Source organism: Rattus norvegicus, chromosome 1 (assembly GCF_021556685.1).
Source record: "Rattus norvegicus strain SHRSP/BbbUtx chromosome 1, alternate assembly SHRSP_T2T, whole genome shotgun sequence".
Classification (NCBI taxonomy): Eukaryota; Metazoa; Chordata; class Mammalia; order Rodentia; family Muridae; genus Rattus; species Rattus norvegicus.
The window spans coordinates 61,233,347-61,257,761 of record NC_141534.1 but is presented as its reverse complement, the minus strand read 5'-3'; the positions used below and the strand labels follow the sequence as shown (position 1 = coordinate 61,257,761).

The 24,415-nt window shown below is 44.1% G+C and overlaps 1 long non-coding RNA gene across 1 annotated transcript; it reads left to right on the top strand.

The window, feature by feature from the left end:
• Positions 1–466: 466 nt before the first annotated feature.
• LOC134485059 (uncharacterized) lies at positions 467–24,415 on the top strand. Its single transcript, XR_015646160.1, has 4 exons — positions 467–548; positions 2,448–2,570; positions 12,821–13,798; positions 22,577–24,415. It is a non-coding gene; the product is annotated as an uncharacterized LOC134485059 (long non-coding RNA).

The following is a 24,415-nucleotide window of genomic DNA, read 5'->3' as shown; positions in this document are numbered from 1 at the left end:
CAGTCTTGAGATTGCCTAAACGTTTTAAACAGTATGTAGATAGTACTGCCCCTACTTGCCCTGTGATCCCAGGCAGTCACATACAGAACAGGATGGGGGATCAGGAGACATCAGCAGACCACAGGTGTGGATAAATGTTAAAGTGTGAGAAATGAACACAGAACCTGCGGGGCCTGATTGAAGGACCCTATAAGACATTGTCTGTGTGGTAGACTCTCCTGAGATGGTAGAGTGGAAGGGGAAGGGCCTCCTCCATTACAAGTCTCAGGGCGCAGGATCGCCAGTGGGCTGGGAAAGTGATGCCTCTAGGTGAGATGGGTATTCAATGCCACAGTAAATTGATTTGTATTTTACAAGCACTGTAAATGCGAAGGATATTGAAAGGTAGCCTGGAAAACTTCAGTGTATGGGCATAGAGCTCATGCGCGCGCATGAGTGGCCAATGAACGATACCCGGCCCTCCTCTCTCGGACTTAGCCACGCCCTTCATTAGATCCTGAGGGGATTTTTCAGAACAGAGGTTATGGCAGTTTCACCATCCAATTCCAGTGAGTATGAGGGGAGCCCATGGAGTTTGAAACCACTCCTTTCTGCTCTCAGGGATGTGGGGAAAATAAGAGAATTTGGGTTGGCTTAGTAGCACTATTTTGTGAGTCTTAGCTTGAGTTCCCTCGGGATGGAGACCAACTGCTTCTTTTCCGAATCTTAGGGAAGTTGACCCGTTTTCTCCCAACTGTCCTTATGGCTCCTTCCTCCATCTCCCGCTTGGGGCTTCTCTGGACTCTCATTTGCTGCATCAGCACATGAAGGTTCCCTGACTTGGCACCTCCTTATGCTGAACATCAGCAGACTCCATACTGAGCAGGATTTGGGAGTACAGCTGTTAATACCAATAATTATGTAACTGTACTCGTTGCCCTCTTAGAGCACACCGCAGAAAAATAGATTGATAAAAGTGAACAAAAATATAAACATCATGTGTGGTAATGGCTCCCAAGCAGAGAATCTGAACCTTACAGCAGCCCCACCTAAGATTTATGAACAGGAAACCGGGAAGGGGAATGACATTTGAAGTGTAAGTAAAGAAATGTATCTAATAAAAAATTAAAAAACAAAAACAGACAAATAAACAAAGAAGTCTATGTTGTGAACATAATCAGAAAGATGATCTGATCTGCCTCTTTTGTTTGTGTGTGTGTGTGTGTGTTTTACCTTGACTTCCGTAGTCAATGGAGTTCAGATAACTGTAGGAATGCATTTTATGGTTTAGAGGCACTGATAGGATCATTCCTTTACTTATGCTCCCCCTACTAGTTTTCTTACACATATCTCATCAAGATTTAAGCTGTTATGCATCCATAAATCTTAATGCTTACTAAATCATTTTAACTTTCCTATTCTTTTCATCTTCTTTAATATTCCTGGTACCTAAATAATACAATCCTGTAAAAGGTGATTCAAATTTAGCTGGTAGACTGATACGCCTCTTAAAACACATGACTTAGGAAACAAGCTAACCTACATTATGGCTGATTGGTGCATGGGAAAACAGATTAATTCTAAATTAAATATATTAGACTATTTAAAATAGTCCTGCTTTAATATTTGTAATCATATCAAACTTTAAATATAGGATTATAAAGCCTGTGATTTGACTGTACTATACTGCATTCTCCATATAGATTTCTACATAAATTACTGAAAATTTCTTGGCAAAAACTTATTATGTGAGCACCTTTAAAACTAATACCACTGGGGCTTTTCCATTTAATGGGGATATGAACCGTATGTTTAAATACAGGTAAAAGTAGATTTACACTTAGCAGCCAACTAAGTAACCTGGATGTAGTCAATTATATTCAATTGAGTAGTTGCTTGTAGAAGGGAGCACAAACTGCAGATCAGGTATTTCAAGGAGCTCTCTTGGTATAAACTTAGCCCTAGCTAATTTGGCAATAGGGAATTCATGGTCCTTCTGATACTTGATCAGTCCAAGCCAAACTTCCTACACAAAAGGTCAGGATGCAGTTCCTCCTGTCTCTATGTCTTTTTTTTTTTTATTAACTTGAGTATTTCTTATTTACATTTCGATTGTTATTCCCTTTCCCGGTTTCCAAGCCAACATCCCCCCAAGCCCTCCCACTCCCCTTATCTATGGGTGTTCCCCTCCCCATCCTCCACCATTACCACCCTCCCCACAACAATCACATTCACTGGGGGGTTTAGTCTTGGCAGGACCAAGGGCTTCCCTTTCCACTGGTGCTCTTACTAGGCTATTCATTGCTACCTATTAGGTTGGAGCCCAGGGTCAGTCCATGTATAGTCTTTGGGAAGTGGCTTAGTCCCTGGAAGCTCTGGTTGCTTGGCATTGTTGTTCATATGGGGTCTCGAGCCCCTTCGAGCTCTTTTAGTCCTTTCTCTGATCTTATCTGCCTCTTAAAATTCAGTTTTTAGCAGGTGTGCTTCCTGGCCAAAGGAGTCAGATGAGTGCATGAGCAGCCCCTTCGAGGACAAGGCTTGGATTCCCAGGAGCAGACAAGGAACTCTGTGGGCATACTCCAAGGAAACTGGTGAGAACCACAGCCAGCATTTTGGATCTTTGCAAATTTGCCTAAGTGTACATTGAAAGAAGAAACCTCTATTCTGGCAACTAGTGCTACATTCCTTAAGGAGAGCACAGCTCTGCCTGCTTCAAGCTCAAGCTTAGCTATCGGGAAGCTTCCCCCTGGGACTGGACCTTGGCACCTAACTCAGGACCACTTTACCTCACCTTGAGAGATAGACTTCCAACCACCCCAAGATAGACAAGACTTCCATCCACCCCACGACAGAGCTGGGGTTAGAGCAGCGACTTTCAGGCTCTGGAGCACACCAAGAATGCACACTCTAGTGTTTGTGGGCTGCAGGCAGAACTGAGCAGAGGTTTCTGTTGGCTTCCGTTTGGAGGACTGGGGTCCAAGAGTTGGCTCCAGTTCTCCTCCGTTTGTAGGTAGCTGGTTCCTCTTGGTGCCCTGTGGTCTCTCTCTGCACCCTTCAAGTGTCTGTGACTTTAGGGTCCCTTTCATAAAGACAGCAATGTCATTACAAGAGAGCCCACCTTTCAGGTTTCCTTGAATGGATCACGTGGAAGGCATTGTCACCTACTAAGTGTCAGGGACTTCATCCTTCACCATATTAATTGGGTTACAACTTGTCCAAGTGAAGGTAGTGAAGAGAGACTCATAGTGTCAGAGCAAACCTGACAGAACTATCTCACCATGTCCCATTCTAATTGGACCAGACTTTGTAAATGTGTCCCAGGTCTTTCTGGCACTGCTGTCCATCATTGTTCTCACAGTATAGCTCTGTCATTTACGGGGGAAAACTGAACAAAAGGCATCTCATCAGAAAGGAAGAACAAGGCAGTAGACTTGTAGAAGGAATCCTGTTATAAATGGCAGAGACCCTAAGGAATCTGCTAAAGTTTAGCACTGAACAGTGAGTTATACAAGACCAATGAATATAAGCTCTGTCAGCAGAAATAAAGCATTTCTATATCCTAGCAGTAAACAAAACAAAATAGGGGAAAATTTTTATGTCGTACACCAACTTTTATAAAAACCAAAAGTATTTTGTAAATAATTTGGCCAAACACACACTAAACTTTTAACTATAGCTTCTATTTTTGTTTGAAATCTAGGAAGTAAGTAAATTTCATCAAAATATTGCAGAATAACTCATAATCAACTGAATACATTTAGAAATCAACAGTATATAACTTGTAGGTTTTCATTACTCAGTATATAACTCAGAGGTTTTCAAACTCATATCGTAGGTTCTCTTTACCAATCAGAGTTTAGAAGTGCAGATAATGCTGTCTCCATGTAGTCACACATACTCTGTGAGAAGATTTAGAGAGTTAATTCTCTAACAGGAGGGTCTGCATCCCAATCTGGAGACAGAATTCCCTTCAAGAGGGTCTGAATCTCCTGCAGGTATGAGTAGCCCCCTCAGAGGAAGGACTGAATCTCCTGCAGGAGAGAATGACAAAAATGAGAGGATCCATAGGAGGAGGGACTTAATTTATTCTCTGATGGGACTGGAGCACCAGCAGGAATTTGACTCTGTAGTCTGCTAGATTATTTTCAGTATGATGTTCTGAGTTCCCTGAATCCACAGCTGGAGCACTGAGCCACCACCAGGAACACTGCACCTGGACCAGTTGTCAAAGGGAATTAAATACGAATTTCACTTCTTTGGCTATTAAAATCCCACCATGCTCTAGCTTCCTTCCAATATCCACCCTTCATTGACCACCATCTCAGCTTCTCAATAAATCCTTCCTCTCCTTGATTTTCCAAGACTACCTACGTCTTATGAGCACCTACACACACACACACACACACACACACACACACACACACACACACACACACACACTCACACACACCTGGCTTTGAAGGGATGAGATTTTGATTTTTAAGGCTGAAATGTTTCTATGACTTTCTCTGTAAACCCTGCTACCCTGCTTCCCAGGTACTTTCCACGGCACCTTACTGACCGAAAGATAAAAGAGTCTCGAGTATCAAGCTTGCATTCCTGGTAGTCCTCAGGTCTGGAGCTGATGGGCTCAGAGCCATGGGGTGTGTGTGGGTAGCCGGCCAGGCCTTGCTGAGGCTGACTTGTCTTGTCTCTGCAGTATGTGAAGGAGTCTTCACAACCTGACTGTTGACTTTCTCCTTGCTGAGACTGTTTCTACCATTTCTTGTTCTCTGTTCATTAATGGTGTTTCAGTGTGGGCAGGTAAATGCTGTTTTGAATCATTTTTTTTTTTTTTGGATCCTGGCTGCAGGTTAAAGAAAAAAAGGTAGTTGAATTGGAAACAGAAAATGCTGTTCTGTCCCTGAGATTGGCATAGGTAATCTCTGTCCTGTAGACTGATTGACTGATGAGACACATGTGAGTGTTTGCTTTGCATGGGCTACTGCAGTTGCAAAAGATTAAAAGAACGGTAGCTATCCTTTGATGGTTGGTCCCCTCCAGTGTGGTGCACATTTAATGAGTCATCCACTAGTGGAACATATATTAATTCTAAATTTTTCATCCTCGTGCTCAGAAGTATTTAAGGAATAATCCATTAATGATACATCCAACAGTTGGGTCTGGACAACTTTGTTGTACTGTTTATGCATGATGAATTCATCCAAATTAATTTTAACCAATCTATAGATATAGTAGTCACCTCCAACACCCAAAGACTTGGTCTAAATACGTGCAAACTCAAGTGATGAGATATGGTTTCTCAGACACCCCCACAGCATGCCACAGTGCAGGGTGCATGCTGAACAGTTCAGGTTCAGACGTTTCCAGTTTGGCTGGGTGTTCAGTGTGCCCTTCACCTTCTCACAGGCTCTTCTGACACTCTTCTTACACAACCTCCACTGACACTCCAGTTGTTTATTTTCCTTGGATTTTTGTTTTGAAGTGTAGTGCTCTTTTATCAGGGTCCCAGTTCTTGACGGCATTGGATCCCCTGCAGATAAACAGTCTGCCTTGTCTTAAATTGGTACGTGTGTGTGTGTGTGTGTGTGTGTGTGTGTGTGTGTGTGTGCGTGCGTGTGTGTAGTCACATATTTCGTGATCCTACCCATAGCTGACCCACTCAGAACACATTCACGATTTGGGAACAAGAAATAAAAATAAAGGAGTAAAATGCTGGGTGCAAGGCAGTTGGGAGCAGAGCATCAGGAGGAAGAGTCCAGAGTCCCGGGAGGCAGGGTATGAAAGTACAGCAGCAGCTTAAAGGGGCTGCCAGTTCTTAGGGTGTGGGGATCAGGTGTGTTAGGAGCACAGGGAGAAGTTGAATGTGATGAGCTTTCAAGTTTAACTACTGTCTGATCTCTGCAGTTCCATCCCTGGAAAAGTGATATAAGTAGTCCCTCGTGCCCTGGTCAAATCACAGACAATTTCACTGTCAGATCCCAGTGTGTTGGGGACCCCTACCCTGGGAAGTCCTCAGGGGTGTAAGGAGCATGCACTGGTTTCCTTTGTGGTGTACTCACCATGAGTGAGGAAATATTTGTCTGCACCTCTTCTGGAAGCAGAGAGAGTAAACATGGGTGACACTCCTGATAGCCTGTCTGTATAAAGTTTTGGCTTCAGTGGTGTTAGCTCTCTGGCTCAAAGATCTAATCTAACAAGTCCTAATATTGCACCGACCAGGGAAATATGAAAGCAATTAACTGAAATACATACTCTGCTATTCTGAATTTGAAACAGGCTTCAACCTGACACTCTTCCTCCTTACCCTCCCCAGACTTCTTACTTTTGTCTACATACATTCCTAGTGGCGTCTCTGAGGACCCAATTCTGACTTGTGACTGGGCCTGGGTCATGCTCATGGGTTGGGGAAGTAACAGATGACTACACTGGGGCCCCTGTATCCATGTAACAAATGAAGTTCCACAGCTCATGATTATAACTCTGGATACAGAACCCATTGCAAGAGAACCTCAGCTGAAATCACGGAACTCACGAGGGACTAAAGACCATTGACTTACAACATGATGTTCATCTTTCTAAACCCCTCAACATTTCACCAAATAACCGGTTATCTAGAGTACACCAGCACACACTGAGAAGTATAGAGAGAAAGAATTTCATGTCTATGTTCCTCTGCCCATGAGAAAGAAGTTTCAGGACAGTAAACAGGTTTTGAGGGTAAGTTTCTCTTTTATAAACACCATTCTCTCTCTCTCTCTCTCTCTCTCTCTCTCTCTCTCTCTCTCTCTCTCTCATCAGTTTTAAATTATTTATTTTTATTTCACATGCATTTGTGTTTTACCTGCATGTGCATCTGTGTGTGGCTATCAGATATCTTAGGAATTTTGCTCTGAGGGGGCAATTCCAGTTAAAACAGTCAGAACAAAGAGGAAATGCAACATCAACAGTAGCAATCAGGACCCTCTCCCTAGTACCCTGTGGATGTACCTGCCCTTGGGGCTCCAGTCTTCTTTGTGAATGCATGCCATGCATGCACTGAACTACAGCTTTGATGCTGGTGTCCTATGGCTACAACGGTACCTACATCTTGCCTTGTCTAAAGAATACCTGCATCCAGCCCTGTCTCCAGGCAAGCATGCTGAGGAAGAAATATTAGCCACATGTAAACAACATGGGATTTGTAAGTACACAAAGAATATGATTTCCTATGAAATCTGCATTATAAAAGGAGGGTAGCATGAAGGAGAGAGATGCTATAGACTAGGACTCCAGTTACACAGTGGTTTCCATATGGATTTGTCAGACATGACTAGCAAGGGTGTTGGGAACCTGTATAGAGTTGGACAAACACAAATGCTTTTCTGTAATGGGATCCAAGAGGAAAACAGGATCAGATGAAAGCTCCTAATCCAAAGATGACCTCTCTTCAGTGAGAAGGCCAGAGTTATGTGTGGCTTCCATCTCAAGATCTCCGGTGGAATGTGTGAGTCAGGTGTCCTTTTGCCTGCTGTTCTCCAGTGCTTTTAACAAGAAGGCTTCCTCCTTCAAATTGGCAAGCTTGAGGGTGGCGAGCTCTGTCCCTGCTGTGGTTGGATTATGGTCATCCAACAAGTGTGTACATGAGTATATGTGCACTGTGTGTATTATGTAGTGCCCACAAAATCCAAAGAGGGTAAGATATTCTAGATCTTGAGTTGCACATGCCTGTGAGCTGACTTGGAAGTGTTGAAAATAAGTGAAGGTCCTCTGCAAAGGCAGCCAGTACTCTGAAATCCTGAGCTTTCTCTCTAGTTCCGGCTCTGTAGGTTTTCTCGTGTCCTGTTGATTACTGTCTGCTTCACTAGCCTGTTCCACAGGAATCAGTCTTATGATTGTGTAGCATCACAACACCAAAAATACTTTAATCTCTGACTGGATGCCCTGACTGATTTTTACACAGGATAAAAGTCGGCTACATTTGTGTTTGATTATTAACAGTGCCTCTGGAACTAAACTCAGATCATCAGCTATTCCTTTCACCTCTGAACCATCTCAAAACTCACACTGTATATTCTGATCTGTCCTCAGTGTACCATGTATTGCTGTAATCACCAGCATTTTTAAAGTAAGAAAAAGGAGGTTTATAAAATCTTCAGATTTTAAAATTTACATTCACACATAGCTTGTGCTACACATCATTAATCCCACCTTTCAGGAGAGAGAAGGTCTCCTTACTGTCCAAACCACCTTTGTGTACAGGGTGAATTTTAGGACAGCTTCAGATTGTGGTGACACTCTGTCTCAAATTAAGCACACAACAGCAACAACCCAACCACACTCACACAGAAACACATGCATGGAACACACACACACACACACACACACACAAACACACACACACACACACGCACGCACACACACGCACACACACACACATCACTTTCCAGCATTCAGTGGAACTGTATTTTAACCTCACCTACCTCAGTCCTTCCAGTCTGTAGGCTTCTCTTAAAGCCTCAGGAATTGGCAACTGACATCAGGCCAGTTTCTTCTTGCTGGTGGGGAAATTGGGTTGTGTTGCTTTCTTATTCTGTACTCCCTTAGCTGACCTCCCCAGGCCCTGGGAAGATTCCATTCACCTCCTTCAGAGTACTTTAGTGTTTTAAAGTCATACTCAACAAAGTAAGAAACCATTTGGTTTGATTGCAGCATTTAGGATTGTGTTGAGTAGGTACCAGCAGAATGTACACTGTTTATGAAGTAGGTCTGTGAGTAAGGGCTAGGTGTAATTTTATCTGCTGAGTGAGTGAGTGTTTGCTCCATATCGTTACCCATTTTGGCTTCTGTCGTATATTTATTCCTATAGACTAAAGGGTTTGAGTTTGTGTTGGCTTCTTCTGTGATTTCAGTATCTAGCACCTCTGGACTTATCCTATAAGTATTACCAGATTAACAGCGCTGTTGATTTTCCATGGAGATGCTTGTTTACATTTTTACTTAATCCACATCTCATGTTCAAGAGAAGGGAGAGCAGCTCACTGGCTTTGCAGCAACACGCATTGACCCAGGGTGAAGGTTCTCTCTGTTACGGATTCGAATTCCTGAATCACCATGACATTTTGCATGAGCTATCCTCCACTGTCTCTGGCATTTGAGTACTCCTTTGCCAGTTGTTGACCCTGTTTGGGAAGATTCAGGAGGTGTGCCCTTGCTGGAAAAGAATGCCAGTGGGGCTGGGCTTTGAGGTTTTAGTGCTCTGCACCACTCCCTGTGCACTCTCTGCTTTGTACTTGTGATTCCAGATGTGAGTCCTCTGCTTCCTGCTCCTTCCACTGTGCCCTGTAGTCATAGAACTTAACCTATGGTAACAGGTGGTCTGTGAAATAGGATCACTAATCGCCTACATGTTTTATAGCTTGCTGTGCTCATGGCATTTCTGTCACAGAAATACAAAGGTAACTAATGCAGAAGGTGATGTAATAGAGCGGATTCTTGCTGTGTGATACCAGACCATGCCACTTTGTGCTTGTTACTTGTTTTGGAAAATATGCAAGAATTCAGAACTTTGAACTAGAAGTGGCCCAGTGCTCTAAGAAGAGTTTAATGGGGTATACTGGCAGGAGCTTGGGAGTCAGGAGTGCCAAGACCTATCCAGAATGTGGAAGCCCAGGACAAGGGGATTCACAAGGCAATAATATTTGTAACTGGTCTGGGATAATTAGTATGATGCTTTTACAAAAATGTGGCTTCCTTCTGCCCACATCATAAAAACCTACCTGAGGCTAAATTAAAAAGTAATAAACAAATTTCTTCAATGAAAATTTGAAGAGAGCCCAGTATGGCCTCTGTTATACTGAGGTTATAGGACTTCAATGAAAAAGAGCAAATGGGGCAAATAGAAATGCAAAATGTATAGTTTACAGAGAAAAAGACACTGGGAAGTTTAATATTATAACCAATGCCTAGGACAGAAGAGAGCCTGCAATTACTTAGGAGATTAGAACCTTAATAAGAGGCCATGTCTCCTCAGGTGATGACATCACTCAATTAACCTCGTAATCTGTGGTAGAAAGTGACGTACTTAGTGTTTTCCTGCTATTAACAGACACCATGACCAATGCAAATCTTATAAGAAGAACACTGCTTTGGGTTTGGCTTACAACTTCAGCAGTTTGGTTCATTATCATCAAGGTGGGAACATGCAGCATCTAGGCAGACATGGTACAGGAGGAGCTGGGTGTTCTACATCATCATCTGAAGGCCGCTACTAGAAAACTGATTTTCATGCAGCTAGGACAAAAACATAAGGGTCACATCAACAGTGACACACTTCCTCAATCAAGGCTACACCTATCCAATGAGGGCTCATCTGCAAATAGTCCCACTCCCTGGGCTGAGCATATTCAAATCAACACAGGAATATTAGGCATTTTCAGTTCCTGAAATCACCTGTGATCAGAAGCTGCTGCTACTGTGGGTCATAGGGCCCAGGGCTTTCCAGAATTCAGGCATCTTCTCATGTACTCTCATCAGTCACTGGGAGTAAGGAAGCTCAGCAAAGGACTGCGGTGTGGGCTGAGACAGCTGAGAAAGTGTGCTTGGGAAGGTGTGTCAATCTTCATTTCCACATGGAGATAGCATGGGGGTTACCTGACCTTACCTGAGCAGTTTCCATGTTTGGTACCCCTGGACCATATTCATTGTCAGGTAGGAAAGTGTTATTTGGCACCCAATGTCATGTTGTGCTTATCATGTACCCAAAGTTGATAGATGACTTAAGAATGTAGGCTTGAAAGGTATCCAGTTTCTAATCTGGGAAGGAGAACAGCAGGCCTGAGAGGAACAGGCCTCATGTGCAGAGGGATGTACCATCTGTACATGGTTGGGAGAAGCTCAGAGAAGGTTAGTCAAACCTGTCTATCCAGTAGAGGTTAGTTAACTGTGAAACTATCACTAACAGTAAAGGAAACTTTGAACTCTGAGGAAGAGAAGGTTTGTTGCCATTGTTTGTGGACCATGCTTCAGAGGTGATGAGACACAGAGAAACTGTGTCTTGGGTTCATGCCACGAAGCTTGCTAGCTGAGCACTTCACATCTTAAGTTGTGTATGCCGTCAGGTCCCTTACACAAAGGTGATCTAGTGACAGTGTCTTGCTTTATTTGTAGCAATCACATGAATTTAAATTTCCTACTTGTTCTTGTTCTTAAAAACTCACTGATTAGTTTTAGCTGAGATTCCTGGGACACTTTTCTCTCACATGCTGTAAGTTTGAAAGATTTGGTGATTAACATAAATAACTATTCATAGGTGAACACAGGGCCCACACTGACCTCACCTTGCTATCTGGAACTGTTATTCCTGAGCCAAGGGTCTCAAGGGTCTCTGCCTCAGAAAGAAATGTGTAAAAGTGATCTCATAATCTATTCACATTCCTTGTGTCATCCAGAATATCTGCTAGAATGAGAGGATGCTTCCCTTCTCAGGACAATGTAGAAAATGATTCCCCAGGAGGAAAGAAAGGGCCACTACCCGCCTCTGTGGCGCAGTCCCTGGTGTTCACTGTAATGTCACCCAACAGTCCCACCTTGAATCTCCTGTTCCACTTAAGCATGGATCCTCCCTTTTATTCTGGGAGATAAACAGGAATCTCCAGCTAGGAACAGTGGTCCAAACATGAGGTTAAGTGAAGGCAGTTAGAATGGGGTATATACATTTAGGGTCTCTGATTGAATGATTCTGAACTTAATGTACTTCCTACTAGAGTCATCTGTAACTGATATGTAAGCTTTGTATTAAAATGTACCTTTACGTCCAAGATTTCATGGTAGGTCAATGCCCTACACTCTCTTAAAGATAATTTAAGAACTGCATGAAGAAGAGAAAATACTGATCAGAAAATGTTCCTCGATGTACAAGACTGGTTTACATGTGCAAGTCTCTGTGCTCAACTCAAAGAGCACACAATATGCATTAGAAAGTAGATGATAAGAACTCTCTCTCTCTCTCTCTCTCTCTCTCTGTCTCTCTCTCTCTACCTCACTTTCGATCTATCACTCTCTCATGGGTGTGTGTGTCTCTGTGTGTGTGTGCATGTGTTTGTGAATCTGTGTCTGTGTGTCTGTCTGTCTGTCTGTCTCTCTCTCTCCTGTGTGTGTGTGTGTGTGTGTGTGTGTGTGTGTGTGTGTGTGTGTGAGAAGGTGAGCTGAGGGTCTGCATGCCGAGTTGGAACAAGGATCCCATGTTGATTGACTCCCACCTTGACAAGTATCATGTTGTTGGGATGACCAGCATGTGACTATTAGGACAAGATAGAAGTGTTTACAAAGCCAACAGTTTTGACCGATTTATGCAAATTAGGGCAGATTTGAGAGTACACTTAAGAGTTTTAAACTTTGTTTGAAAAAACAAAAAACAGTGATCTTGGAATAGTTTCTTTGGAGTATACCGCCAAAGGCCAAATTTTATCTGATTGTTGGTGAGCACCTGTAGGTTTTTGTGTTCCTCATGTAGTATCCCTTAGGTTTGGGTCAGACAATGTAAACCTTATCATTTCCACTGTTATTAACATCTCAAATGATGTCCCACGTTCTAGGTGCCAATCCACAAATGCCCACTCCTACATCTTCTCCCTCCACCCTCCATTGTGCCACTATGATGCTGCTCCTCAACTCACCCAACTTTTCAAAACCCACCACTCCAGCCTCCTCCTACGTTCGAGCATCACATCTCCACAGGACCAAGGGCCTTCCATCCCATTGGTTTCAAATAATGCCATCCTCTTATATATATTGGTTGGTGGTCTATTTTCTGGAAGCTCTGGGTCATCAGCCAGCATATATTGTTCTTCCTCTATTGCAGGACCTCCTCTGTCACAGGACTTCCACTGTTTAAGCACCACCACTACCTCAGGAAGTCCACTGTCTGTGTGTCAACTCCACTGTTACAGGACCACAAGTGTCTCAGCACTTCAACTATCACAGCACTTCTACTGTTCAGGAGCTCAAGAGTCTCAGCATCTCAAGTGTCACAGGACCTCCTTTGTCCAAGAACTGGACTGTCCAAGCAACACTACTATTGCAGGACTTCCACTGTAGGAGCACTACAACTGTCTCAGGACACCCACTGTCCTATAACCTCCACTATCCCAGGAATTCCACTGTCGTAGCACCACCCGTAGCAACTAAAGTGTTTCAGGACATCAACTGAAGCAAGATCTCCCATGATTCTGCAACTTCACTGCCACAGGATCTCTACAGTGACAGGAATACCCCTGTATCAGCAATTCCAATTTTGCAGGACCTCCACTGTAGCAGAACCTTCAATTGTGCAGCAGCTCCCCTGTAGGTAGATTGACCTCCACGATCTCAGTGCCTCCACTTTCAAAGGACCTTCACTGTCACAGAACCGGCGCCATTTCAGTGTCTCCACTGTTGCAGGACCTACCTCTTCACAGGATCTGCACTGTTGCAGCAACTGTAATTTCAATTTTTCAAAGTCATTGCTGGTTATTAGATTTGAGCCTGAATGAAATGTGATGCTACTTTTGAAAGCATAAGAATTTGTTCTATAGCTCTTGTGATAAATGCCGTGTGTGCTCGGACCACTAAACTATGGAAGATTTCATGAGCTCATACCACTCTCCACCTCACTTTGTGGAAGCTGGTGTTTTTAGAGTGTGATAAACTTCAGGTGAATGGATGCATTCAGCTGCACCACGCTCTAGAGTGGGATACACAGCAGTCATATTGAGTCCTTGCTGGGAAGAGAAGAAATCCAGAAGAGGGAGAAGGCTTGGGTTGGGGGAAGAATCATAAAATACTTAGAGGATATAAGAAGGTAAGAATTATGGGGAACAGGAAAACAGAGCCAGAGGAAGAATGAGCACAGAGCAAACTGGGAAGGACAAAGTACAAAGGCACGTGGGTTTTGCCATCTGCGTGTTCTCTGGACATTCTCCCTTGGCCTCATTTCTGGGAGAAAACTCTTCCTCCACCCCCTTGTAAGGTTTTATACTTGAAGGAAAGCAGTCACACAACTTTATCAGTGAATTTCCCCATTGTAATTGGTTCATCCTTTAATGCCTCTGGGAAATCCCCAGCTGGGGAATGTCCTGCTCTCTGCTGAGAGACAGCAGGAAAGTAGGTTGTCTTCTGTTTTCTCGTTGCTACAGCTCTTCTAAGTGTGGCTAATGGTTGAGTGAAGACACAGGACACTTCTGGTGTGTATGTATGCTTTGTTCACTGTGGGTGTTGTCGGGAGTGTCCTGAAAAGAAGGGCATGCCCAATGGCTCTTTGCTTCCTCTTTGACTAGCCTTATGATCATAGGGAGACACTAGGCCATTGGAAGATGAGGAGAACAATGTGTCTATGTTGTGTTCACTTCTGTTCCTATTTAGTCCTAGAGGGAAATCAGCAAGGGTAGAGAATGGGACCGTAACTGGACAAAGCTGCTGAGCCTGTGTTGTGAAGCAATTCCTGTGTATAACTTGCTGTTACATTAAGCAATAGGATGCCATGTTCTGGTTATACCTTTTTGATGCAATGAATCTATAATATTTTACCTCAAACCTCAATATATTACGTTTCTTCCTCTTTTGGAGTATCTGGCATGAGAGGGATCACTTCTTCATAAGGATTTGTGAACCTCTTCCAGTTTTCATTGACCAGGGGTACATCATCACCTCTGTGACTGTCAGCCCATAGTTCGGATTGACTTTTATTAAGAGGCTAAGCTGCCTCTTCTGACACCCCACAGTGAGCAGGGTACACACCTGCTACAACCTGTCTTCTGAACTGTTGTATGACAACAGAGTCAAATACAACAGTGAAATATAAGCCTACTCCTAAGATCCATATGTTGTTGTTTTTTTTTTTTTTTGCACCATCATAAAGTTGTCCTAGGAAGAGATCAGGTGCACCAATAGGGTAAGCACCATGCTGCCAGTTCAGCATTTGCCCAGGTTTGTCTTGAGTTGAAGGCCAAAGTCGATGCTTTTGACTTTTCTGTTCTTCTCTAACAAAATATAATCTGGTTTAAGGTCGCTGTGAACTTATACAGTGCCCATAGCCATAGATAAAGCCTGCTAATATTTGCCTAAATATTTCCTTGGCTCCTTCCTCCTCTCGGTGGAAAGACTTTCAGATGTATTTGTAAAGCTTTAAAATTTCAACCAGTTTCACGATAAGTTATTAGAATTGTCTCAGACTCAATTGGAGAAGCAAGATGATGTTGGGGTGGATGAAAAACTTCATTATATTTGCCATGGTCATGTTTGGCTGGCACCATTGCTTCTTCTTTGCATGCACTTTGATAACCCCTGTAGCAGAACTTCCACTGTCCCAGCACCTGAACTATCCCAAGACCTCCACAGTCAAAGGACCAATATTGTGGTAGGGCGTCTGTGGTCAGGCAACTCCTCTGTCTCAGACCCTCCAAATTGCAAGACCTTTATGGGCACTGGAAGTCACTGTCCCTAAACTTCCACTGTTGGAGTACCTCAACTATAACAAGGACCTCTACTATTGTACAACCCCCTTGTCATAGCACGTCTATTGTTACAAAGTAGTCCACTGTCAAAGGACCTCCAGGGTCTCAGCCTCTCCACTGTTACAGGATCTCTACTGTCTTAGGACCGCTGCTGTTGGAGGACCTCCTGTGTCTCAGCAACTTCAGTTTGTTGGAGCTCTCCTATCAGAGGACATTTACATTTTCTGTACTTCCAGTGTCACAGCTGTTATAAGAACCTCCGTTCTCACAGGACCTCCAGTGCGTCAGTACCTCCACTGTCCAAGGACTTTTATATTGTAGGACCTCTACTGTCCTACAGAATGTCCACTGTCGCTAGATTTCCACTGTCACAACACCGCAACCATTACAAGAACTGCAATTTTGGCATGACCTCCAGTGTTCCAGCCCCTCCAGTGTCATAGGACCTCCAATATCACAGGACGTCCATTGTCTCACCAAGGCCAATTTAAAGGACCTCTACTATAACAGGATATCCACTGTAGCTGGACTTACACTTTTGCAGTACCTCAACTGTTGCAGGACCAACAAGGTTGCAGGACATAGACCCTCTCAGCAGCTAGAATTTGCAGGACCTCTACTGGCACACAAATTCCACAGTTGCTGGAGCTCCACTGTCACTGCAAATGCACTGTCTCATGATATTCACTGTTGCTGGACCAGTAGTGTGGCATCACATCCATTTTTGCCAAGCCCCTCCACTGACGCAAGACTTCCACTTTTGTAGCACCTTCACTGTCCAAGCAAACCAACTCCTGCAGGATCTCCATTGTCTCAGGGCATTCACTAATGCCAGCTCTCCAATGTTGTAGGATATCCACTTTCACAACAGCTAGAATCTTGCAGGACCTCTACTGGCAAAGACAGTCCACTGCTGCTGGCTCTCTACGGTCAGTGCCAATGCATCGATTCATGACCTCCATTGTCACAGGACCTCCACTTTTGTAGGACCTTCACTGTCCAAGTAAACTGCAGGATCTCCAGTGTCTCAGGACATTTACTGGTGCAGAGCCTCCCTTTATTCCAGACTTCAACTATTCCAAGGTCATCTACACTGTCTTAGGACCTCCAATATTGCAGGACCTCAAATGTCCCAGGACCTCAGGTGACATAGCACCTCCATTGTCCCAACACCCTTACTGTCTCAGAACCTCAATTTTCCCACGACCTGTTCAGTTGCATGACCTCCAAAGTTGGAAGAACTGCACGGTATGAGAGCCTCAACTGTTGCAGGACCTCCAATGTTGTAGGAACACAATATTCCTACACTGGACCTACACTGTCCATCACCTTCACTTTCCTAGCACCTCCACTGTCACAGGACCTACACTGTTTCAGGAACTCCATTGTCTGAGCACCTGCATGTCTCAGGACCTCGAATGATCCAGAACCTCTAATGGTGCAGGACCTCCACTGTCACCAGACTTCCACTGTCTCAGGACATCCACTCTATCACCAACTAGACTTTTGCAGAACTTCTACTGGAACAAGATCTCCATTGTGGCTGGTCTTACATTGTCTAAGGCCTCCACTATCACAGACTTTCAGATGAATTTGTAAAGCTGTAGAACTTCAAAGGGCTCCATGTGAAGGTATAGACGTGTCTCAGACTCAATTCCTTGGTGTAGCAATATGATGTTGGGGTGGATTAATATCTTCATTATATTTGCCATGGTCTGGTCTGGGTGGCATCCTTGCTGCTTCTTTCCATGCATTTTTATAACCATTGTAGCAGTATTTCCACTGTCCCAGGACCTGCACTACCCTAAGAACTCCCTTGTCACAGGACATCCAGTGTGGTAGTACCTCGGGTGTCAGGAAACTCCACAGACTCAGTACCTCCAAACTGCAAGATCTCTACTGGCACAGGAATTCTACTGTCCCTGAACATCCACTGTCACAGCACTTCAACTGTTTCAAGGACCTCTATTGTCGCAAGACCTCCTATATCACGGTTATAAGGACCTGCATTGTCAAAAGACCTCCATTGTCTCAGCCCTTCCACTTTCTCAGGACCTCCAAGCTGCAGGAACTCTACTGGCACAGGTTATCCATTGACACTGCTTTTCCACTGTTGCAGGACCTCAACTGTTATAAGGACCTCCACTGTGGCAGGACCTTCAGTGTCTCATCAACTTCACGGTGAGCAACACCAATGTGCAAGTCCTCTACTAGCACAGTATATGCACAGTATCTATACTTAGACTGTTGCAGTACCTTAACTGTTGCAGGACCTCCAATTTAGAACATGCACTCTTTTAGCAGTCAGACTTTTGCAGAACCTCTACTGGCACAATAATTCCTCTGTTGTTGGACCTCCACCGTCAGTTCAATGGCACTGACTCATGACATCCACTGTTGCAGGACCTCCAATGTTGAAGGATGTTCACTGTTGCAGGGCATTCCCTGTCAAAGGACCTCTGTTGATGCAGGATCTCCACTTTCACTGTTCTAGCAAACCAACTATTGCAGAACCTACAGTGTTGGAACAACTGCATTCTATCAGGACATTTACTGTTGCATGACCTGTATTGTGGAAACACCCCCATTTTTACCAGATCTCAGCTGTCCCAGGCCCATCTCCACTGACTGAGGACCTCCAATAATGCAGGACATCCAATATTTCAGGACCTCAAATGTGCCAGGACCTCAACTGATGAAGGATCTCCAATATCGCAGCACCAAAACAGTCACAGGACCTCCATTGTCCCATCACCTTTACTGTCCCAGCACCTCCACTCTCACATGACCTACAATGGTGCATAAACTCCAATGTTCGAGCAACTGCACTGTCTCAGGACCTCGATTGTTCCAGAACCTCCAGTGGGGCAGGACCTCCACTGTCACCAGATCTCCACTGTCTTAGAACATCCACTCTATCACCAACTCGACTTGTGTAGAACCTCTCCTGGCACAGCATCTCCATTGTGCCTGGTCTGACATTGTCTCAAAACTTCAGCTATCACAGGAATTCCACTGTAGCAGGACCTCCTCTGTCTAAAGACAACCCCTATTGCAGGACATCCATTCTTGCAACACCTGCATTGTCTCAGGACCTCCACTGTACCAATCCCATCTCCAATGTCTCAGGACGCCCACTCTTTCAGGACCTCCACTGTTGCATGATCTTGAATGTAAAAGGACCTTCGCTATCTCAGTGCCTCCACTGTTGCACGAACTACAATGTCTCTCAGTGCCTCCACTGTTGAAGGACCTACAATGTCACGGGTGCTGCACTGTTTTATCAACACCACTATCACTTATTACAAGGCTTTGCTGGTTATTTTGAAGCTTAATGGAGAATGATGTTACTTTTGACAAAATAAGAATTTGTTTCAAACCACTTGTGATTAATTGCCATATGTGCAAGGATCAGTTGCCCCTAGAAGATTGCATGAATCCATAGGCCTCTAGACCTCACCTTGTGGGAACCGTTTCCTTTTGGTGGTGATACCGTCCTGGTAAAGGCATGGGGTAACAGGACAACTCTGAAGTCTGGGGTACACATCAGTCATATTGAGTCCTTGTTCGGAAGAGGAGAAATCTAGAAGAGGGAGAAGAATTGGCGGAAGAATCATACAGTACTTAAAAAGTTAAGACAGAAACGATTTTGCAGAAATGGATACCAGAGACAGAGCTAAGCAACACAGAGCAAACTGGGTAGAACAAAGCACAAAGGTACCTGTCCTTGCCTGCCTGCCGCTTATTTTTTGGATGCTGTCTCCAGCCCTCATTTCTCAGGAGAGATACTGTCCTGCCCAGGAGAGTTTTCTTGCTTGATTGAGCACAGGAACACTGCTTCATTTGGATATTCCTAATTTCTTGGACCATCCCTTGAATCCTCTTAGCCAGCCACTGATGGGGACAGACTCGTCCTCTCCTCATGCACAGAGAGATAATAGGTTGTCTTCTGTGTTCTCATTGATGCTTCTGTTCGGCCTGAGGCTGCTTGTTGAATGAAGGAAGAAGACACTCTGGCATGTATGTTTTGTCCAGGTCATCTGTAGTGGCCTGTGAAGAAAGCCAGTCCCAGTGGTTCTTCTGAAAGCTCTATGAATAGAATATAGACAAAGGCATAAATGAGGCCATGGGGTTGACAAGTCCAATGTGTCAATGGTGGGTTGGCTTCCACTCCTCTGCAGTCCAGTCCTAGAGGGACAGCAGCATAATCATTAAGGGTAGGGAATGGAGCCATTACTAGACTCACTGTCTGAGCCTGGGTATGAAGCCAGGCATCAGAATAGCCTGTCCTTCCAGTAAGCAGTTGGATGCCATGATCCGCTTAGACTTTCTTTGATGTAAAGAATCTTTATGTCTTGTGTTTTGAATGGAACATGTTGCACTACTTCCAAACTTCCAGGGTGTGGCCTGAGAGGTATCATTTCTTCATAGGGATTTGGGAAACGCTCCCAATCTTCTTTGAAGCAGGGATGCATTATCATGTCTATGACTGATATTTCTGGGTTTGACTGTTATTAAATGCTAAGCAGGTCATCTAGCTCTCTTGACACCCCACAGTGGTCAAGATGCACACCTGCCACAAACTGTCTTTTCAGCTCTTATATGAAAACAGAGGTAAATTTTTCAGGTACCATAAAATGTAAGACTAACATTCATATGTGGTTCTTTGGACCATCATAAGTATAACCCAGGAAGAGTTCAGGGGCATCAAAAGTGTTAGCACCGTAGTACAGGTTCAGCATTTGCTCTGGTTTGTCTTGGGTACTAAGGCCAATGTCGATGATTTTGACTTTATTGTTCTTATCCACCATTTTATTTGTTTTGAAGTCCTGTATTTATTCTGTGCCCCTGACAGTAGATCCAGGCTGCTAATATCTGAATAAGTATTTCCCATGCCTTGTCTTTCACTATGTAGCCATACTTTCAGATACATTAATGAAGACATTGAACCTCACACAGCTCCATGACAAGGTATCTACTTGTTTTCATCTCAATTATTGAAGATGATGTTGGAGTGGTTAACCACAATTGTCATCATTGCCGTGGTCATTATTGGATGGCATAAGTGCTTCTTCCTCTTAAGGACTTGGAGGCCACTGTAGCAGGACATCCACTGTCTTAGCACCTGCTTTTTCCCCACACCTCCACTGTGCTGACTGTCCAAGCCTATTTTGTGCTGTCTTGCCTGTGAACTTCCTGCCTTTGCAGAAGGAAGTAGGATGCCATGGTCTGGTTATAATTTTGTTCAGTTGAAGTGTCCTTAGTTTCCAGCACTTGGAATCCTATATATTCCATTGCTCTTATACTTACAGGGTCTGGCCTGAGGGGGATCAGTTGCTCATAGGGATTTGGGAACTGCGTCTAGCCTTAGTTGAACTAGGGTTGCATCATGACCACAGTGACTTTTGGCCTATATCTAGGGTTGACTGTCATTAGGAGGCTAAGTAGGTCCTTCTGACACCACACCAGAGGCACCACACACTCCTGCTACAACCTGTCTTCTCAACTCTAGAATGAAGAGAGAGTCAAATGGAAACTTTCTGACTGCCATGAAATATAAAACTCCACCTAAGCGTCATATTTAGTTCTTTGGAACGTCATAAAATTTGCCAAAGAAGAGTTCAGGAACACAAAAAGTATAAGTACTGCAGTGCTGGTTCATCATTTACCCTGATTGGAATGGGATACTAAGGCCAAAGTTGGTAATTTTGACTTTCCCATTGATGTACAACACAATATTCTTTGGCTTTAGGTGCCTGTGAAATATTGTGTGCCCATAGCAGTAGCTCATCACAGCTATTATTTACACAATATTTTGCTGGCCTTGCCTTGCTCTAGGTAGCCATACTTTTGGGTGTATTTGTAAAGCTGTTGCCCTTCAACCAGTTCCATGAATAGATGTATTGTTTTGGTCTAAATTACTTGAAGAATCGAGATGATGTTGGGGTGATCAACCATCATCATCACTTCCATGGTCATTGCTGGCTGGCATTATTTCTTCTCTAATACAAGGACTTTGTTGGACACTGTCACAGGAACACCAGTGTGGTAGAAACTCTGTTGTCAAATCAACTCCACATTCTCAGGGCCTCCAAATTGCAGGGCCTCTCCTGGCACAGGACATACACTTTCCCTGTACTTCTACTCTCACAGAGTCTCAACTTTTCAGGACCTGAACTATTGTAGGACCTTCACTGTTGCAGAAAATTGATTCTCTCAGCAACTAGTATGTTGCAGGACCTCAGCTCGCAGAGAAATTCCACTGCCGCAGGACCTGCAATGTCAATGTAAATCTAGAGTCTCAAGACCTCCACTGTTGCAGGAGCTCCAGTGTTGTAGGATGTCCAATTTTGCAGGGCTATCACTGTCAAAGGACCTCCTCTGTCACAGCCTAGACCTTCAAACTTAAGTGTAAAACTAGTGGCATTCAAGTAGCACCATGAAAAGGTATTATCTTGTCTCAGACTCAATTACTTGCGTAATTGAAATGAATTTGAAATGAAGTTAGAGTCGTCAAAAATCATCATCGTTACGAGCACTTTGATGTGCACTGTAGCAGGACATCCACTGTTCCAGTGTGGCTTCTGTCCCAGTACCTCCACTATCACTGGACCTCCAGTGTCGTAGGACCTTCTCACTAACAGCGGCTGCATTGTCAGGACCCTCAATTTTCAGGACATCTACTGTCACAGTATGTGTACTGTTGCAGGACTTTCATTGTCATTGCACCTAAACTGTCACAAGGTCATCCAATGTCACAGAGCAGTGTCTCAACACCTCTACTCTCCCAGGACCCCACAGTCACAGGACCTCCAATAACTCAGGAAATCCAAGTTCCATTACCTCAACTGGCACAGCGTGTCCACCCACTGATGTTGGACTTTCACTGTGGTAGCACCTCAACTATCACATGAAGCCCACTATTGAACGACCTCCACTTTTCAGGACATCTATTTCCTCTGAAACTAGAATTGGCAGGACCTCCTCTGTCACAGTACGTCTACTGCCGAAGCAGTTCCACTATCACAGGACCTCTAGTGCTGCAAGGCTTTCACTATTATAGCATTTCTATTGTCGCCACACCTCTACTGGCTCTCCTACACCTGTACTGTCCCATCACCTCCTAGGTCAAAGATCCTGACTCGTGCATCAATTGAAGTTTTTCAAGACCTCCACTGTAGCAGCATATCCACTGTCCCAGCTGCTACTCCACTGTCAAGGGACCTGAAATGTCTTAGGAACTCCACTGTTACAGGACCTCAACTGATGAAGCACCTCAACTGTCACAGTACCTCCACTCTTGCAGCACCTCCAAAAACTCAGCCACTCCACTGTCACAAGTCTTCCAATTTGAAGGAACTCGACTGTTGCAGCACCTCCACAGTTGTCGAAGCACCATTGATATGGCACTTCCCCTGTCCTGGGACCTCCATAGCTTCTACTCTATATTCTGAGGACCTCAACTGTTGAAGCACATCCACTGTCCCAGGACCTCCATTGACAATGGACCTCATTGTGTCAGGAACACCACTTTTGCTTGGTCTGTCCCTAAAGCCTCTGGGCTGGCACTAGCTGAGGACAGACTTTCTCCCTACTGAGGCATACCAGGAGAGTAGATTGGCTTCTGTGTTCTTATTGCCATTGTTCTTCTCAGTGAGGCTGATTATTTAGTGTATTCAGGCGACACTGGAGGCACGGATGCATGTTTCTCCAGTGTGGGTGTCATCTGGAGTGGCCTGAAGAGAGAAGGGCAGCACCAGGGGCTCTTATGCCTAATCATGGACCAGTTTATGGCCGCAGGGAAACAGAAAGCCATTGGAGGATGATGAGACCAGTGTGCTTAGGGTGGGGTAGCTTCCACTTTTCCTTGAGCCCAAAGGGAATGAATCATTATCATCAAGGGTAGGGAATAACTGAACTCAATGTGTGAGCCTCTGTTGTTCAGCCTTGCACCTGGAGAACTTGCCAGGACAGTAAGCAACATGATCCCATGGGTTGATTATACATTGTAATATCTTAGGCTCTGGACTCAATATGTTCCATGTCGTCCACAATTACAGGGTCTTGTGTGATGGAGCTCAGTCCTCATAGGGATTTGAGAAAGCCTTCCGGTCTTCCTTTAACCAGCGGTACATCATCACATCAGTGACTGTCATCCTATATTTCATGTTGAGTATCATTAAGAGGCTAAGCAGGTTATCCATCTCTTCTAACACCCAACAGGTGGCAGAATACAATTGCCACAACAAGTCTTTTCAAATCTAGTATGAATACAGAGTAAAGATCTTAACTTTTTAAGTACCATGTAAAACTAAGGTCCAAATGTCATTTTGTGGACTATCATAAAGTTTGCTGGGCAAGAGTTCAGGAGTTCCAAAAGACAAAGCACCACAGTGCCAGTTCAGCATTGCCCTGGTTCAACTTGTGTTCTAAGGCGAAGGAAAGTCTACGATTTTAACTTATCCATTTATGTCCAACATAATCTTATATGGTTTGAGTTCCCTGTGTACTATACCATGCTCATGGCATTAGCTCACAGTTGCTCTAATTTGCCTAAATATTTGCCTGACTTTATCCTCCTCTACCTTACCCCCATTTTCTGGTGTTTTCATAAAACTGTTGTCCTTCAATGAGCTCTTACTTGGGGAAATAAGATGCTGTTCAGGTGGTCGACCATCATCATTGTCTCTGCCTTGGTCATGAGTGGCTGGCACCATTGCTTCTTTAGAAGCAGTTTGATGGTCATGGGGCTGCCAGGGAGCTGATGGTGTGGTATTGGGACCTTGGCGTTGCTCCTGTGTCCCATGGTCCTTAAGTCTTTGTATTGACAGTGGAAGTATACCTCCTCAGAGATTCTGCTCAGGTCTAGGGTGTTGTAACTCCTCCTTACTATGTGTAAGCATTGTAGTTAAAAACTACAAATATTCCCTAGAAATAACTTAATAAGAATAGAATAAAAATGATGA